This window comes from Schistocerca cancellata, chromosome 4 (genome assembly GCF_023864275.1).
Source record: "Schistocerca cancellata isolate TAMUIC-IGC-003103 chromosome 4, iqSchCanc2.1, whole genome shotgun sequence".
In the NCBI taxonomy this organism is placed as follows: Eukaryota; Metazoa; Arthropoda; class Insecta; order Orthoptera; family Acrididae; genus Schistocerca; species Schistocerca cancellata.
This window is the reverse complement of record NC_064629.1, coordinates 751,700,617-751,718,172: the sequence shown is the minus strand read 5'-3', so window position 1 is coordinate 751,718,172 and position 17,556 is coordinate 751,700,617. Positions and strand designations below refer to the sequence as shown.

The 17,556-nt window shown below is 41.4% G+C and overlaps 1 protein-coding gene and 1 non-coding gene across 3 annotated transcripts in view; one reads left to right on the top strand and one right to left on the bottom strand.

Moving 5' to 3' along the window:
* LOC126184342 (zinc finger protein rotund-like) overlaps positions 1–17,556 on the bottom strand; it is an 883,010-nt gene that overhangs the window by 823,254 nt on the left and 42,200 nt on the right. The gene's annotated exons all lie outside the window — the stretch shown is intronic.
* Positions 6,083–6,156, top strand: Trnat-ugu (transfer RNA threonine (anticodon UGU)). The gene has a single exon. It is a non-coding gene; the product is annotated as a tRNA-Thr (tRNA).

Here is a 17,556-nt window from a genome sequence, read left to right as displayed (position 1 = left end):
GGTAGTTACAACGATTTCTCATCCCCAGCGGGTACTGTCCGATCGTATTTCAACATGCAGCTCCATCTATAGCTCTGAAACTGACGGAGAAGAGGTAGAGATTTTCCTTTGAGCCCATAAAGTAAAGAGGCACGTTAATTTGTATCAGACTGTACCGTTCCAATCCAGTGTCAGTTGATGGAAACATTATCTGCCGTTTTTGAAATAGTCCTTTGTCGATTATAACTACAGGAAAAATAACTCGCAGCCAACTTGATTCACTAATTTTCGTTGCACGGAAATATTTGAAACTTTCTTTTGTTCGTAATTTTGAGCAAATGCTCGAGTGGAGCCCTCAGGCTGTTAAGACGTCGGTATTCTTCTTTCACACCTAAATTATAACACTACTTTTAATATTCGCAGGCACCGTGAAATAAATTTCTTGCTTAGAAACCATTGGTGTCTGTTTAGAACTTCCCTCTACGACGGCATTCTGATTTTATTACTCTTCCATACCTCACGCAATAAGAAACCAGGGGAACTCGCAAAAAGTGGAATAAAAGCTTTCAAAAATGTTTTTATCTTTGAAGCACACTTAGTTACTGAAAGAGCCCATTTATACACTGCTACAAACAGTCAATGCCTATATACCATCTGATCATGAATCGCTAGGTGGTTCGAAAATGGAAATGGGATAGTAAAAATTGAAGAGCAAAATAAAAAGCGGCTGGTTGCAGTAATTTCAAGTAACCTTTATTCATCACAGTCGCAGTGATCCTCATTCATACTGGTTAAAATTTTAGATCACAATCCGATTTTCAATTGTATCAGTACGCGTTGCTTCTCTGTTTTTGCTGTGGAATATTGAAACTTATATTTCTTTCTCACGCTAGTTTTTGGACCTCGATATATGTCGTAAAACAATGAAAACTAGTTGCGTGGAATGTATAAATGGAAAGACGATATCACAACTTTGCTATATCATGCCTGTGTGTCATCAGAATATCTAAACACCCTCATTTCCACACGTAATGAGTGATTTTGGCATCTCCTTTTCTTTTTTTAATTTCAGTGCTTTGCGTGATGCAATAAGAGTCAAAATTTTATAGTCTGTAATACAGTGGCCTCGAAAGTTACGTCTTATAGAGGGAAAATATACTCTGAACAGGCATGTTCCAATAGGGGCATGCCCGATAACGTACTGTGATGTTCAAACAAAATACCGCGGTAATGTGCGCTGTACTCTTTACGTCTAGAAAAAGCTGCAACAATCTGGAAAAGCACCTCCTGGTCCTTCAAATAGCTTTCTAAATGGGGCTTGACTCTTGTGGTAAAGCAAGTTAACATAAATGAATCACGTTTACATCCTTAAGCCGCAAATCGAATTTTCTTCGGCGCCGCGTACGTTAATAAAAATGCGGTAAACACAATAAGCTGCTGAGCGACTTTTAACTTGTAATCTAATAATATAATTCCAGTGCGTAAAAATGGAGCAACAAACATTACATTTATCGATGAACGGAAAGCTTTGATAGTGTAGAAAAACTTAACTTCTGCGAAATATGGATTGTAAGGGTAGAGATATCGATCCTAAATTGGAAGGATCGAATCTACCCTTACGCGCCTTTACTACAGGGCAGCGGCATAGCTGGCAGGGATGCCCCAAAGTTTTAGATGGGAGAGATGGCTTCTGGATATCTTTGGCGCGAAGCAGTGAGTCGGTCGTGCAGGAGCATGCTTAACAGGGTATATCTCGAGTCCCTGCGCTTCTCGCTGTCGCGCAGAAAAGTGAAAGACCTTAATGATAGTCGCGCCACGGTTAAAGACGATTAGAACGCGTATGTGTGTGAACAAAGTTAGAATTTTCGAGTTCAGAAGAATATTTTGTGTCCGGGAGAATTGTTACGTAATAAAATAGCTGTCGTACGGTAATGAAGCAGCAATGGTGAACTCATACAAGCGCGTGCTAAGTGAATGACTGCAATTGTAATATGGATGAAATCTGAAACAGTAGAGACGTGTTAGTTGAATATAAAGTAGAATAAAATAACTGTATCGTACAAAAGTGTTCACGTATTAACCAGTTTTCATTATTAATAGAATGTTTTGGAAGGAACACAGTCATAGAACAATGTGGGAACAGAAAGAACATACGTCGTGGGCTAACTGTCACAACTTCAGTTTGCGGCGCAGTATGTTGGGAGGAAGTTTGTGCTCTATAACTGCTACTTATTAATGCCCGATGCCTAATTTTTCTAATCAGCTAGACTATAGCAAGTATTAATTACCTATATTCATAGAGAAAAGAAATAAAATACTAGGACGTGGAGGTGGCTTACAGGATCCAAGAATAAATATTAATATCTCTTCCTATTCTATCGTTTGTCCCATTCTGTAGTGTTCGCTGTTTTCATGATTTGTCAGACCTATAGTAACTTTGCCGCCACAGTCGAAAGCTCATATAAGGAGGCAAATGGTGGGCGCCATCTGTCTGCGAATCGCGGAAACTTTCTTCTGTGTGTGATCGTACTTCGAGTGTTAACGTACCGTGCTTTGTGAGACGGTGGTCGGGAACAGCCCGGTATTTGCAAAACGAGCGTAGAAAATCACGTGAAACCACACTCCGGCTGATCGGTCATTAATGTGCCACATGGACTAGTTACAGGTCTCGCTCACCTCTCTGACACGCAAGCGAGCGAATGCTTCTTAAACTATACAAGAAGCTCCGGCGAATAGATAGTTATCGTAAATACACAAGATTATACAATTACCCGTAGAAACGTTGCTACGTTTGTTTTGCACAGTATTTAAAAGTTTTTGAGTCTCTATTCAATAACAGCCTGGAAAACTAAAGGGGAGAGAGGGAGAGGGAGAGGGAGAGGGAGAGGGAGAGGGAGAGAGAGAGAGAGAGAGAGAGAGAGAGAATGAACCCCAAAAAATAGGCAGATTGGCGTGCCCTTATCACACGAAAAGTACGTTGTACAAAGTTTTATTTTATTTTATTTTTTTAAACTTCGGCTGATGTCACAGTCACTCTGTAATTTTGAAAGGACATTTTCACCTGGAGGCTTTCTGTGGCGTCTACAGTAACATGACAAGGGATTTAAAGATGGAGTATTAGACAGCTTTACACCAGACTAAGCTGAAGTATTTTGTGCAACACGTCCGTGTGGTGAGAAGGTTCTGCTACTATAGTTTTAATATTCTTAAGGTCTGAATCTACAAAACTAGTGATGTACATGTTAATCTTTTAGTAGAAGAATTTAGTATAATTATGCGATTCACAACAGCAGCTCATTCTGGGTAATTGTTCTACTTAAGCAAGGAAGGGAAATAAGGTCTGAGTCATTGTCTATGCGAATTGTATGGGACACCTCGTAACTTTTATAGCCATGAAGTATTCTTTAAACGGATGTACAATTATAAGTGCTACACTGCTACGTGTTACTTATAAAAAATCAATCACTTCTAAAAGAGAAACATCCGTAATAGTTTACGACTATTGTCAGAATGCAGAAATTACCAGATGAGTCTCCCCTTCCACTATCGTATTCGACGTGTTAGGTCATAATTATGCGTTCTCTTTGTTTTTAGCGTAACATAATGGCACACAGAGTGGTTTTAGTCCTACGTTTTCAGCCAGGCAGACCTGAAGAGATAAACCACAATAGGTATTACCTCGTTTTCTTATTTAGGTGCTTCTGATGTGAAACAGTGAATCTGTTTCTTTCGTTGTTATAGTTTTGACATAATTTCGAGTAAGTGTTGCAGTTATCATACAGATAATATAATTAAGTAATAAAAGATATATCTAGTTCCAGAGCGTCCTACAGACTGATTCACTTTAAGACTGTGTGGAGGACATAGTTGGAAACGGAGCCTATAATAACAGGTCACTAAAACTTTGGGACATTTCACTTACTTTTTGTACATTAATAGTACGCAATATAGAGTAAACAAGAGAGCCGCGCGGAGTGGCTGCGCGGTTTAGGGCGTCCTGTCACGGACTACGCAGCCCCTCTTGCCAGATGTTCGAGTCCTCCCTAGGGCATGGTTGTGTGTGTTGTTATTAGCATAAGTTAGTTTAATTTGTGTGTAAGACTATGGACCGATGACCTCAGCAGTTTGGTCCCATAGTACCTTACCACAAATTTTCATCAGAGCAGTCGCAATTAATTTTACTGTATTTTATAGCAAGTATGTGCAAATGGTCTCACGACTTAAAGACAGGTGTCGGAGAATATGTTACTATGTTCCATTTTACATGACTGCAATGGAAATTGCGTCTTGTCTCTCGCAAGTGGTTAGATTTAAAAGAATAGCACGTCCTTAGGATGGAGAACAAAGTAACTTACAAAGGAACTTTTACCCAAAGAGAGTGACATAAAAATCATGGTGGAAATAATCAGTTCGGACCTTTGACGCCTCTCGAGAAAATAGGAATTGTAAACTAAGCAACGGACAGTTAGTTCAAAACTGTCCGTTGCCCCATTAAATAGGCTACGATTGCGAGACAAATGTCAGTGAACAATGTAATCTATTTGAACAATGACGATAACAAAAAAGTGATCATTATGCACAGTTTTCATGGTTAAGTAAGGAAAACGAGTGATCCATTACGTTATAGCTGTTGTAATTCTTACTTTCGGGACATAATTAGTAAACGTTCATGCGCAATTGACACACCACTCTTTCGAAACATTGTTTTAAGCTGTTGATTTGCTAATGTTAGGTTGTAGGTATTTTTCCAAAGATGCGTCTGGTTAATAGATACGCTATAATGGCACAGAACGAAAGAGTATACGTAGGACATGCGGGTTTCTACAAGTTGTGGAATTGCGCCTCAGTTTGGCTGGAACTGTTGAACTGGCGCAGACCTATGCGGAGTAGCGACTTACTCAGCGACGCGGAACACTGGGAGATCTATGTGCCAGTGTGATGGGCCTTGTCTACATTATTTTTGGTGCCTTGTGAAAAGTTATGTGGATACAGCTGCGGTCTATTCTTAAGACAACATTGTTGAAACTGACGTACTGCTATGCCTTCTCGTGTCCACTTAGTCGACGGGATGAATTAAAGATAGAAACCACATGTAGCTTTTTCGCATTTAGACAAGCGGATGTTGTGTTACTTCCCGATTTACACTTCATGCAATTTTGCTCCAAATACTTACATAGTATCATTCAAAAATGTGCGAGGCTGTTATCAGACTTTTGTCTGACTATTTCACAACAGGGCGACAACAGAATTAAAAAAATGAAAAATGAATAAAGTTTTTCTGGCACAACAGTTCTCCTTTTGTGAAAACCAGCAAACAAGCTACTACTTTTATTAACGAGAACATTATGAATATTGTGGCCAAGGAAGTGCAACAGGGAGAGTACTATTCTCAATATACATTCTGGATTTATTGAATGTGATCAGCAGCAAGTAGTTCATCGGTGATGCTTTCGTCTACAGGAAACTATCGGCTTTGGGCGATCGTGAGGAAATGTAGGAAGAAGCGGCTAAAACTTACACTTGGTGCCCCATAACCTAGTTTGCATCTGTTGGAATAATAACACGGAGCAGTATGAAATGCGGTGAATCGATAGTAGTGAAGGCGATTGGAAAACTTTTATTTGCTGAAAGTGTTGTAAGAAAGCTGATTGCATAAGTAAAGGAAACCGCATACAATATGCTAGTGCGACCAGTTCTAGAAAATGAAGATGGTATCTGTTCTTTCGGACATGTCCAAGAGAACAGATACCATTGGTGATCTTGCAGCTCCCGAAAAATGAAATTACAATGAAATCCAGACCATTAGCTGCTTACAAGCGTTGATAAATAGCAACGGGGACAGTTGAAAATGCGTGCCTCGACCGGGACTCGAACCTGGAATCTCCTACCGACATGGCAGACACACTATCCGACTGAGCCTTCGAGGACACAGTCCGAAAGAACAGATACCATCTTCATATAGATAAGGCTTACCGACGAATGACCTTCTTCAGTGCAGATGCACTCACATTGCCACACACATTGTGTGGACAGTAAGTTGGAAATGAAGGCCTCACGGGGAGCGTGCCAGAGATAAGTCCCTGCAGTCGCACTATTCTCTGTGGCCTCGATGGCTCAGTCGGATACAGCGTCTGCCATGTAAGCAGGAGATTCCGGGTTCGAGTCCCGGTTGGGGCATACATTTTCAACCGCCCCCGTTGATATTTATCAACGCCTGTAAGCAGCTAATGGTCTGGATTTCATTGTAATTTAATTCTAGAAAACTACGACAGCGTTTGGAGTCCTGGCAGCAGATATCAAATGATTCAGAGAGGCGCTTCTAGGCTCGTAATAGGTGAGTTTAGCGCATACTAAACTGTAACACAGGTGCACAAAGAACCTGAATGTAACGATGATGGAGGTGGATAGCGCTAACGCGACCTTCTCTCCACAAAGGCTCAGTAATGTTGAGATCAGGTGATTGGTGCCCAGGGGACATGCGACAATTGATTTTCGTGCTAAGAAGGTGGTCCTGGACGATGCGAGGCCCTGTCGTCTTGAAACACTGCACCAACATTTGAGAACAAACCTTGTATCATGAGATGGAACTGATCAGCCAGAATTCTCACATAATCCTTGGCTTTGATGCGATTTTGCAAGGTTCTCATGGAGGCCCATGGAATATCACGATAAGGCTGCCCAAACTGTTACCCAGCCACCTCTATATTTCTTTCTTCGGAGGGAGACTCGGCCAAAAGTTGTGAAACAAGACTCTTGCGAGAAAATGACATTCTTCTATTGCTCCATAGCCCAGGTTGTACGTCTAAGCACCACGTCTTCCTATTATGGATATCTGCACTACTGATGAGTGGTTTTGGAGCTCCAGCTCCAGTTCACTCTACAAATCGTAGATTATGGAGCTCCCATCGTATTGTTTTGGTACTGACAAGGTTTGCGGGTACGACATTCAGTACTGCAGTGACTTTTGCAACTGTCGTCCTCTTATTTTTTGTCACATTCCTTTTAAACGGTCATCCGTCACGACCACTCGGCACGCACTTTCATCCGCGTTGTGACTTGGCGGATGAATTTTTTCCGCCTTCCCTGCATGCGGTATAAATCTTCGTCTACCTTGGCTACGGAAGCACCCACCATATGAGCACCATCAACTTGCCCACATTCGAATTCACTAAGCTCCGTCGTAATGCACTCACAACCACGACTGATAGTAGTAACGTAGTGAGGACATTGCCTGGTATCATTCGTGATAAAATAGAACAGTGCAACGTGCATGCTTGGCTAGCATCTGCAATTATGTTCGAGCATATATTCCTCGCAGAGTTTCCATATTTTTGTCCAACCCCTGTATGTAGATGTAGTATTGTACAACAAAGCAATACAATTGTTGGCCGTAGGTAGAATATTTTTTATACAGCAACATCGTTATTCCTTTATTCACTGCAGAAAACAGCGGTAGCTACTGTTACAAGTAGTAGATCGTTGAGAAGAATCAGTTGTTTAGAACGATCTAACTTACGAAAGGAAAGATCTCGTACCTATTACAGCTATTAGCTCCAGTCCAAGCTGTTGCAACGTGTGCCCGTTCAGGAGTCTGTTTTTATCAATTAATCAAATGGTTCAAATGGCTCTGAGCACTATGGGACTCAACATCTTAGGTCATAAGTCCCCTAGAACTTAGAACTACTTAAACCTAACTAACCTAAGGACATCACACACACCCATGCCCGAGGCAGGATTCGAACCTGCGACCGTAGCAGTCCCGCGGTTCCGGACTGCAGCGCCAGAACCGCACGGCCACCGCGGCAGGCTGTTAATCACTTAATGTAATGTAAAACATCACTAGCAATTACAATTTTCTGTTTATACTACAATAACACTGTTTGTACATACATCGCTCTGAGCAAACTAGTGAAATCCTGTCCATAACTTTCGGCAATTTGTAAACACGGCCTGACAAAAAAGGTGAAACACCAAGAAACGTTGGAGGAAACGAAATAAAGCATCACGAGTTGACAGGGTATGTGATGTTTTTTTCAGTGATCACAAAATCGAGTCGAATTTATGAAGAAAGTGGCAGTATAATGTTGCATTCCCCTCTAGCCTGGGTGCATTCACTGATTCGGTTCGGAAGGGTGTCATAAAGGCGTTGTATCCCATCCTGAGGCAAGTTGGCCCATAACTGTTATAGCTGGTCCTTTATACTCAGCGTACTGGTACTGGGACGGTCTCGTAGTACGAGATGGTCCTATACGTGTTCTGTCGGGGACACATCTGGGGGTGTTGCTGGCCGCAAGAGTACCCCACGATCACGTAGACAGTTCATAGAAACACGTCTCACGTATGGACTAGCGTTGTCCTATTGATAAATGGTCCCAAGACACTGTCGCATGAGGACACGGAATGTCCGTGATGTACCGTTGTGCTGACACAGCTCCCTCAATAACTACCAGCCGTGACCTCAGGAAATAACGAATGGTTTTCCACAAAATGCAGCCAGGAGTAACAACGCTCTGCCTCTCCAAAAGATTCGAAAAATGTGATCTATCCCCAAGTCGCTACCGTACTCGCTGACGATGATCATACACACTTGCACAGAAATACGATTCATCGCCGAAGACAATGCGACGCCATCCACGAGCAATCCGTTCAAAAAAATGGTTCAAATGGCTCTGAGCACTATAGGACTTAACATCTGAGGTCATCAGTCCCCTATAACTTAGAAATACTTAAACCTAACTAACCTAAGAACATCACACACATCCATGACCGAGGCAGGATTCGAACCTGCGACCATAGCAGTCGCGCGGTTCCGGACTGAAGCGCCTAGAACCGCTCGGCCACAAGGGCCGGCGAGCAATCAGTGCTTCTCGGTGACGGCACCATTGAAAACGCAGCCGTTTGTACTGTGATGTTGACGGCGGCCTAAGCATGTCACCCTAATTCCGTAGTGCAGCTGGTGCTAATCTGGACCAATATTGCGAGACGACGGAGAATAGTGCAGAGACTCCATTACTCGTTCTCGAAAGGCTAGCGCAAATCTGAAAGGGATGTTATGTATTTGGTGCACAACACGGCGATCCTCCCTTGTGCTGATCAGACGTGGTATGCCTGCACTCAGCTTGCCATTCAGTCCAATCCCGCTCTACTGCCACATACAAATACCCCGCGATTCGACCTGCCAGCCAAACTGAGAGCTACAATGACAGGCCTGTTTACAGCACTAAAATGGTTCAAATGGCTCTAAGGACAATGGGATTTAACATATGTGGTCATCCGTCCCCTAGAACTTCGAACTACTTAAACCTAACTAACGTAAGGACATCACAAACATCCATGCCCGAGGCAGGATTCGAACCTGCGACCGTTGCGGTCACGCGATTCCAGAATGAAGCGCCTAGAACCGCACGGCCACACCGGCCGGCTTTACAGCACTAAACACTAACAGCAGTAATGCTGTCTGCTGGCCGTACTACCTGTCGCAGAGAGATGGTGTGTGCGTGTACCACCGTCCATTGACATCCGGCCATGTCTTCTGGGTGTTTGTTTTTTCGTCAGGCAGTGTAGTTTCTCATATGTTTGGCACTGCTTTGTATATGCGAGAAATCTTATGTTGAACTATGGAACGGAATGCATGTTGAACTGTACATCTACTTATAACTGACTGCATACATCAATAGACAGGCCAGAAGAAGATGAGGACATACGATTTCCAAAAGGAACATACACAGTAAAGCACCAACCAAAGAGAGTCCTTTACCTATTAAGGAAGAATACAGAACTTTGTTGTTTCTGAGTGGATGTTGGCATGATTGTAGTTCTAGGCGTCTCCCTACACAAAAGTGTTCAGATAGTTTTTGATGAGTGAGTCAAGTATCCATTTCCATAGAAGAAAATAATAAAAAAATAAATAAAATGTTCGAATAGTTTCTGATTAGACAGTAAAGTAGTTAGTAACTTCGCACAGAGGATATAAATTTGCGGTATCATTTATTTTCATATTTGTGTACTTCTATCGATGTCTGACACTCAGTCGGACAATGGCTTCAGCTTTCCTACATAAGAGGCCTGATCACTGCTGCAGGATGTTCACTGACAAGCCGGCCGGTGTGGCCGTGCGGTTCTAGGCGCTTCAGGCTGGAACCGCGTGACCGCTACGGTCGCAGGTTCGAATCCTGCCTCGGGAATCGATGTGTGTGATGTCCTTAGGTTAGTTAGGTTTAAGTAGTTCTAAGTTATAGGGGACCGATGACCACAGATGTTAAGTCCCATAGTGTTCAGAGCCATTTGAACCATTTTGTTCACTGACACAACAAAATTCTCGAATTTTTGAAATTTAATTCTTCGTGCAGTGTATGTGTACTATTCAATGGACTGAATAATCCTGTGGCTTCCGATGTGTAGAATACGGTATGTTGTTCCAAGTTAATAGAGAGCATATGATGTGGGCAGTATCCTGTGACAGACCACCATTTCTTACTCGAACACCAGGATATGTTTCCAGTTTTTGCATTTTACAGCCAACGTAATGACCATGGCTGCAAAATTACCCTAATTCAGAGGCACTGGCATTCTTTATTGCCTCGCCAATCTGAAAAGACAATGGGAAGGAAGAAAAATGTTCTGGTATAGTGTGTACGCTTCGCAATGCACAATTCGGTTGCTTATAAAGTGTATATTTGGTATTAATTAAACGGTATGCACTTATGAATACTGATCCGTAGTTTCGGATTGTTTTTGAAAGTAAAATCTACCAGAGAAGTGAAGTTAAAGCTTATAAAATCAATTACGATTGTCCATAAACAATACTGGATGGAAAGTTTTATAAGTTTTCGAACACTACCGTTGTAGTAGTCTACCAAGTAAGATTTTTCATACCGAAGACAAGTCGGAAAAGTCTCTTCGCTCTTTTCTATTCTACAAAAGATCTGCTTTCTGATACAGAATAGGCTTAGTAGTACACGCGTCAAACCAGTTGGTTTGATTGTTCACTCGGTCACCCTCTTTGCCTTGCTTTGTCGGTCGTACGCCTGAATTTCACTCGCACATTGTACTCATAGCTGAAATACACAGTATGTACGCTCACTTGCGAGTTTCGTGGTGAATGCAGCCGTTGGCTGGTGTCAGTGTCGATGAGTCATTGGTGGCAGGCAGCCCGCCGAACAGTACGGCTCGCTTATCGCTGTGCGCCGGCCGTCGAAGCTCAGGCATTCTTACATGGCCAAAGAAATCTTCTTTGCAAAAAGATACCAATATAGCTGTTTGCAGGTAACTCAGTAAGCTTTCTAAAAGCTGTAGTATCCCGCGAACTGACAATTCTTCTGCATATAAAAAAATTAAAAGTTCGCTGGGGAGTACCTATACTTATAATAAAGAACTTTAAAAGTGCTGTAAATCTGTAAAACCAAAAATAAAAAAAATACTCGTCCGTTAACAATGTTTCAGTTTAACGGCGAGAGCAAAATTTTTTGAAACACGAAAGGGGTCTTCCGTTATGATCCGTTGCAAAGTATAGAAAGAAGACAGAGAGAATACGGCACAAACTATGGCCCTGCCCATGGCAAAATTTACCCATTATATTCTGGAATTTTTAACTTATATTTGAAATTACAAGAATGTCTATATATATATATATATATATATATATATATATATATATATATATATAATATAATCTTCGTCACAACTCAAATGGTATCATTTAGGGACTCGCCAAGTAATTTTTATCGTAATTAGAAGTCTAATTTGTTAACCATTGTACTATCTACATGGTGAGTCGTACGTAATAGCTTCTGAAAGGCGCCACTCCATCCAAAATTGTAGATCCATTACTTTGTTGCCGTTTTGTGCGTTACAAGATCGTTACACAAGATGACCACGTGTCAAGTCTCTCAAGAAACGGCAACCGCGAGAGAAAATAACTAAAGTAAGTTCAGAGTAGCACGGCTGGAAACTACTTCCATGTCCAACATACCTCATATTTACGGCGCAACGCCTCACAATAATTACCTCATCATCGCCATCCCTGATTTTGATTCAAATCTTCCGTGGTCCAGCTTCCTGTCCAGGTAAGTTTCAAAATGATTTCTAGAGCGAGGCTGCTGCTATAATTCTGCTGTGACTCTCCCTTCGATAGTATTTTCAGTTATAAAGGAAAGTTTATTTTTGTTACGCCTCCTTGAGGTGTTATACTGGCGCTCATCCCATCCATTACAGAACAGAGCAGTAGAAGTCAAAGATATAGAAAAGTGCTTTATTAACAGACATTGACACATGATCTAGCAAAATTTTATCGTAGATTTCCGAGCAACCAAACGTCTAATGCGACTTATCACATGAAACTCGGTATAGGCTCTCTTTTCAAGCATTGTCAGAAGTAAAAGAAGCGTTCGGCGTGTCACAAAGTGTTAGGATCGTTAATATTCACAATGCATTCACTATACAGGGTGCAAAAGAACTTTCTTTCTTTCTTTCTTTCGCTTACCCCATAGTCCCGCAGCGATCGCAGGGTCGGCGCGGTTAGAACGGATTTGGCAAGGTTAGTTTTAGGGGTGGCCGGATGCCCTTCCTGCCGCCACCCCGTACCCTCAGGGATGGAATCAGTGTACCCCAGCTGTCTGCATCTAGTGTAAATCGTGAAATAGTGCTAACGTGTTTCAAATGTCTGCTACGCGTGTAACTGAGGTGGAACGTGGGGACCAGCCCGGTATTCACCTAGCGGGATGTGGGAAACCGCCTAAAAACCACATCCAGGCTGGCTGGCACACCGGCCCTCATCGTTAATCCGCCTGGCGGATTCGATCCGGGGCCGGCGCGCCCATCCGAGTCCAGGAAGCAGCGCGTTAGCGCTCTAGGCTACCCTGGCGGGTACAGGGTGCAAAAGAACAACGTATGTAAAATTACAGAATTTTTAGAGGCGATGAAAAGAAACACATTTTTTGACAAAAATGCCACAGGTAAACAGTCTCACCGGTAAGGGTCCATGAAGATTGTGGAACTGGTGATGACCAGGAACGGTGTTCAACCTGCAGTGTGAAGGATATTGTTTTAGAGATGTTGCTAAAAATGTCGTCCGCTTACATTAATGCTCAACTGCCATCTGCTTGCCAATGATTGTCTAACACGCCCGAAACATCCAGTTGAATTTTTCAGCTAAAAAGGCAACCAGCTCTTCTGGAGCATCTATCGGTGTCTCGTATACCAAGCCATTCATCTTCCCATGAAAAAGTAGTCATATTTGCCCAGGAACATCTCTAAAATAAGATTCATCAGACACCAGTTTGAACACCGTCTCTTATCATTACTAGATCTTCATGGACCAACTGCGAGGAAACAGTGAACTTGAAACATTTCGTCACATTGTCACATACAAGGAGTATTTCTTTTTATCTTCTCTAAACACTCTGAGATTTTGTACGCGTAGTTTTTTTACACTCTATATATGCTTACGACAAAGTTAGATAACGCGAGAACTGATATTGGATGACAAAGTTGTACATATGGAGATCACAACTCTACACAGTTCGTGCGAAGGGCGGAAAGACCAAGAAATGATCAGATAGGCGAAAACTCCATCATTTGACTACACGATCGGTGACCAGTTACAACCGTCAAATGTCTAAGGGTATCCGTATGAAGCGACTGAGGCGAAAGCCAACATAAATCAAGTCTTGAGGAAGGCCGGTGGTAGACTGACTTTTATTGGGAGAATGTGACTGTAATGTAAATGTAATTGTCCCGCCAAAGGAGTTGCTTAAATCACAAATGGCCGATACGTTGTTCAGTATTGTTCGTAAGTTTGGGCAAAAACCGTCGGCGATAATTCCAGGGATATTTATACTTGTTTTTCAAAAAAGCAGAAAAGGTGGTACAATGAGAAGAATGAGAGCCCTTTACTTATTAAGGAAGAATACAGAACGTTCTTCTTTCTGAATATATGTTGGTATGATTGTAGTTCTATGCATCTCCCTACACAAAAAAGTGTTCAGATAGATTTTGATTAGTGAGTCAAGTATGCATCTCCATAGACAAAAAAAAAGTTCGAATAGTTTCTGATTAGACAGTAAAGTAGTCAGTAACTTCGCTCAAAGGATATAAATTTGCGATGTCATTTACTTTAATATTTGTGTACTTATCTCGATGTCTGACACTCAGGCGGACGATGGCTTCAGCTTTCCTACATAAGAGGCATGATCACTGTTGCAGGATGTTCACTGACAGAACAAAATTCTCGAATTTTTTAATTTTATTTCTTTTTTCAATTACATCTTCGTGCAGTATATGTGTACTATTCAATTGAATGAATAATCCTGTGGCTTCCGATGTGTAGAATACGGTATGTTGTTCCAAGTTAATAGAGATCACATGATGTGGGCAGTATCCTCTGACAGACCATCATATCTTATTCGAATACCAGGATATGTTTTCTACTTAATGTTATTATGACACTTCATTCCTCCACATATTGTTAATAGCAGTTGTTTATATGAGATAGCCAGTTCCGCTTCTCGAAGGATGCCATATTTTTAAGATCGCATTATTTTACTTAAATAGTTTTGTTTTAGGGATAATTTCCATTATTGGCAGAAAACTATTAGACTTGTAGGACTAAAAATTCACAGAATTCCACGTTGTTAGTGAATAAGTGAGTAACATTAGTCTCTTAGTCTATCGTACGCTAGGTGACCTCCGTATCAATTGATAACAACTTACTGCATTATGCTTCCCATGAAATCCGCGAAGTTCTCCAACTGTTACGAAATTTCGTTAGTAAAAGATAGTATGCCCCTCAGTGATATAGAGTCCGTAATTTATAGATTTTGTTAGTGGCTTAAGACAAACTGAAAGGCAGTACATCCGCGGATGTAGGGAATAATTTACCGTAGGCTCTGCTGTCTTTCTTTTGCGAATTTGTGTAACCTTAGCAGGCTTGCATTGTAGGTACAAGGTAGTAGTCCCTCCACTACCACGTTACATAGTGTCCAAATTTTTCCGTTTACGACGACGACGACGACGACGAACCGCCTTTGCTGATTGCCTCTGTGCCCCTTGTACAGCCTGAAGTAGAATTGCAAATCGTTGAAACATCACAACCGTTCCAAATCTTAGGTTTAACCCTAACCGAAAGGAATGTGGGTCAGAGCGCAAAGTCACGAAGGGATTAGGAGGTAGGAGCAGAGCTGCAGCAATTAAACAAACTTTAAATACATGTAACGCTGCTTGTAATTAACTTAAGGCGAGAAAGAAAGTAAGCACACGGTGGAGTGTGCCGTTCTCGACACAGCCGACTCGCACTTTCTGTTTACTCAGTGCTGTTTCGTCAGCTAACGTTTCACGAAACACGGAAAGAAACATTCTTGTGTTGCTTTGGCATGACCACTTTGTGCCAAACCATAAGTAACTAAGAAACTGAGAACAGGAGGGGAGTGTGGAAAGGGGTAATTAAACACATTTAGCTGTTTTGGAAGAAATAAAGTCCATCAACGTTTATACGTACATATTACTTTGTTTTGTTCACTGTTGGAGCGAGGAAATATCTCTACACGTAGTCAAGTCTTAACACCGTGAAAATAATGAACGTAAAGCGAAAAGTACACACAAAATAATGTAAGCTTTTACCTGACTGCCCCAGCTAAGCAGTGCGTTATTATGTCGAATCTAAATCCATGTCTTAAATTTATCAGCTCATAACCCATATTTATATGTAAGTATGAAACTATGAAATAGCGAAACTATGGTTTCACCCTCGGTATGACACATTTCATAACCGTCTCATCTTCGAGGTTTCATTTTTGAGACGTTGCACTGTAAAGAGCACGTTAAGAATACTAAATGTTTCCGACCAGATAAGAGAATCATTTCACATGAAACGGTTGTTTAAGCTGGAATAAGTAGTACAAGAGCTAAGGGAGCAACGTAGACATTAAAATTTAGTTGACAATGTTTGGGAAGGGCAGAAACATTTTTGTTGCAAGCTGCATATGTTAGCTTTTACTGTCAAAGGTAACTGCAGTATTGATCCTTCTGTCGGTAGAAATTCCGGACGTACCTTTCAGTGAAAATGCTACACTCTCTAGAGTTATTTCTTAACACTCTACCCGTCTTAAAATTTGACTAGAATAAGAGTCTTATGCTTGCCACTCAAGTTCACCATAAAACTGAAAAATGTTTCTAGTCGCAGATCAGTTGCTGTCGCGAATAGTGGATAGGTTTGGTTTTGTGATTTTACTCTCCGTTACAAACGAGCAACACCATTGGTAGAAACTCTATCGGCTTTAATAAGCAAAGGTCTGTCTCTGGGAACTAGCAGTTTCCTACTATGTCTATATTCTACTACCATGCAAAGCGACGATCTTACTAGCAGAATATGCTGTTGGAAAGACAAAAATGTATGATAAACTCACGGAGATATGAAAATGACACGGTATTAAAAAAGAAAAAAATTACCGAGAGAGGCACGTGAGTTTTCACCCTTCGTGTTCCTATCTCTTGCGTACGAGAAAAAAGCCCTTCCCTCGGCCCGCGACTGTGAACGCACGCTGTTCTTAAAACGACATTTCTGCAGTAGCATCATAAGGAAACGACTACTACCGAACAGACAACTACCGCTAACGTGATTTATGTGGCAACAGTGCACATACATTCAGCTGCCGCCTACGCAGCTCGCTTATGTTCAACAATGAAGTCGTAGCTGCTACTTCGCTACGGCACTGCAGCCCAAAGGTCGGCGGGAGCGTGCTGAGGCAAATATGTTGTTGGACCGAAGGCTTCTGATTCTTGCTGATTTCTACGACTGAGGTCTGGAGCAAGGCACGTCATTGGAGGAATCAATCAAAAAACGTAGAGGGGTATATAATTTATTTGCTCTTCCAGCCATCAGTTTTGCTGCTCCCATGTCTCGGTTGATACTTCCTACAGTGTCAATAAAAAAGAATTCAAGAATAAGCCTTCTGTTGAATCACCATGCAAACGAACGTAATAGCAACTTTTTCTTAATTTTCAACTAAACCTCTTTCTATGTATTTCAGATTAATAATTTAAGCAATACTAATAGTTTATAAGGTGAAAATAAAATTTGTTGTTTACTACATCTCTTGCTAAAGGAAATGAATAGTAGCTATAATAAACGATAAGACTGAGATTTTGTTTTATATTGAATTTCTTAAGTACTTTATAAAATTTATAATTTATTTACTGCAATGATATGTTCAATTTGTTATGTGCAATATCAGTGTAGTTCATTTACATAATAATTTTAGTAATGCTTCATTTTCATTAAACCCACATACAGACTTTAAAAAGGCTAAATCAGCGTAGATAAAACCGCAGAAAAGTATTGCAGTTTTAAGGGAAAGGACTCACAGGTGTATAGTTCAGGTAGGGGCGAAGGATAACCTCGATGCAAGTCTGGTTATGATATTAACTCCATCGAGAAGGGATTAGATCAGAGTCATGAAGCATCGGCCGGGTGTTTGTTGGTTTCAAGTTACTCGTCACTACCTCGCTGGGTAGCAAATGCGTATGCCAACCAACAAAGTTTACAAACAACGTTACACTGCTAATTTAACGTGTTAGGCACCA